Source organism: Frankliniella occidentalis, unplaced genomic scaffold (genome assembly GCF_000697945.3).
Source record: "Frankliniella occidentalis isolate FOCC.00 unplaced genomic scaffold, Focc_3.1 Scaffold86, whole genome shotgun sequence".
Taxonomy (NCBI): domain Eukaryota; kingdom Metazoa; phylum Arthropoda; class Insecta; order Thysanoptera; family Thripidae; genus Frankliniella; species Frankliniella occidentalis.
The window spans coordinates 837,739-840,028 of record NW_026267215.1 but is presented as its reverse complement, the minus strand read 5'-3'; the positions used below and the strand labels follow the sequence as shown (position 1 = coordinate 840,028).

The 2,290-nt window shown below is 48.0% G+C and overlaps 1 protein-coding gene across 2 annotated transcripts in view; it reads left to right on the top strand.

The window, feature by feature from the left end:
* The window catches only part of LOC113215414 (zinc finger homeobox protein 4), a 358,772-nt gene that overhangs the window by 135,226 nt on the left and 221,256 nt on the right, over nucleotides 1–2,290 (top strand). For both annotated transcript variants that reach the window (XM_052269215.1, XM_052269216.1), the window contains exon 2: nucleotides 1,490–1,545. The gene's annotated coding sequence lies outside the window, so the exon portion shown is untranslated. The remainder of the gene's footprint in view (nucleotides 1–1,489; nucleotides 1,546–2,290) is intronic.

Below are 2,290 nucleotides of genomic sequence, written 5' to 3'. Positions count from 1 at the left end.
ACTACCTGTTATACGGTGAAATGAACGTGTCGTCCCTCATCCAGGGGTAACTTTGAGGTGAACCCGGTGCAAACGGACCTAAGTCGAATCGTCGACATACCCACTTACTGATAAACTGTCTCCCGGGTCATTTCCACCAAGCTCAGAAGCGGGTAGTCCTCGCGTCCGCGTCGCAGTGCGCGAGGCAAACGAGCTGGTCCGAGGTTCGGCGTCGACGTCTTGTCTGGCGGCGTGTCTTCGTCGCCCTGCCGAGGCCCGCCTGCCTGTCCGTCTTTTCCATGAAGCTAGCCGCCCCTGGGTGCTGTGTCCGATCGAAGGTGAGCTGAAACAAAGCCGCCGCGTCGTGGACGCAGAGTCGATTTCTGAAAAGGCGACGAAACGCTCCGCTCCTCCCGCTCCAGCTCACCCTTCGGGTGGCCTAGCCAGCACCGGGGTGCCGCGCCCGGGGTGCCTCCCGGCGGGTCGGGGTCGGGATCATTGTTTTACCTGGAGGCGCAGCGGTGGGTCATCCTTCGGTCAGCGGGAAACAGGTTCTGTCCGCACCCCGTTATAAGCGCAGCCACACTGCGGGCCGATGTGTGACAGTGTGAAAGAGATCTGGATAGAATTGACGGAGAAAACGCAAACCGGCCAACAAAATGTTCAAACTAGACTTAAATACAGGATAGTCCCATTCAAAGCATTGGAAACCCTACAGGGGTACACTTTTTATTGGCGATGTGTCGGCCATAACTGCCTGCTCTCCCTGGAAAATATTCTTAATTGCAGGTGTCTTTATGGCGATTACTAGAAGGAGAAGGCCTAGATAACTTTAGATAACTTATGGTGATGGGAAAGGGAAAGATAGGAAAGGGGTGAGTAAAATGACAGATCTGCTTGGAACCAAAGCCAGTTGCAACCCCTTCGCTGTAGTCCGAGCTGCGGGCCGAGGCCGTGGGCAGCGGATGACATCCTCATTGTTTCATAGTTTTCTTCAAGACGAAATTAACGCAGAAAACCTGTTCCTCCCCCTGGCCCGCTCTGACCGGACAGGTCGAGGGTTGGCGGGGCAGGCGGTGCATGGTCGCTGCGCTCCGATTGCAGGTGGGGATGCCTCTCCGCGCCTTTTGTCCACCGGCACAGATAGGATGACCAAGTGCAAGGTGTAACGTTTTTCCCATTGTTTCAACAACTCCACGGCTAGTTTGCTTGGGTACGCAATTGGTTCTGCAGCTGGATTGAAGGTTCATGGGAAAGGAAACTCTGTCCCTGCTGGACGGAGATCTTCAAATAGTAAAGTTGATGAGCAGTCGTCAACTTCCATTGGTCTGGTCGCGAACGAATTAGTAAGTAATTTTAGTGGTATAGTAAGTTAAACATCAAAGTAGTATTTGCGTAATATTATTGTGAAACTGTGTGTGTATGTATTTCTTTTAATATTGGTCTTTGTACAAAGAAGGTCAATAATCCCTCGAAATTTGACCCCCCCGTTTTGTTTTGCCTGTTGCAGATTTACTGATGCCATTCGACGGGCCCCGCCTCGAATGATTTGGAAAACATCTCCGGGTAGGTTGTGATGTGTGGGTGAATTACATTTATTGGTGGGTTATAGGTTGCACTTGTTAAAAACTTGTTGGGATTTCACGGAGATTATCTTACAATATTCCCAGAGGTCTTCTTTATCACAATTTAGTTTTACTATAGTAATAACAACAACAATTTTGCGATTCTGTGATGGTCAGGCGGTCTCCGCCAGGCAGCCGGCGGGGCACTGCAGCCTCATCTTTTCGAGCGGACAGGGTGGACCTTCCGCTCAGGGGTGACTGTAAAATATCTGTTTGTCCATTAATGATGTAATTCGCAAATGTAATTTGCCATTTACAATACAAGTTGCATACGTACAACCTCCCTTTGCTCGTTATTCAATTCCAATCAAGGCGATGCGCAGTGCTTGTAAATTTTGCTGAAATAAAATTGTACGACATCTTCCATGAAAAATGTACGACAGTGAACAGAATTGGGGGTTGGTAAATTTAGCAAACAATTTTTCTTCTCCAGCAAAATGTTGGTTGAAACCATTTCTGCTGTACCTGTCAACCTTTTTTTTTTTTTTTTGCTGTTACCATCCATACCTGCAAATTGAATTTCCTGCTCATGATTTGGTAACAGCAAGAAAAGGATTGTCGGACACTGAGCAAAACTTTTGCTATTTGCACTGGAAAAACAAAGGTGTGATGTCCTACCTTTCCAGGGGCGTTAAACTCGTTTTAGGGGTGTTAAAGAGTATATTTTCAGTTTCTTCAAAATATTT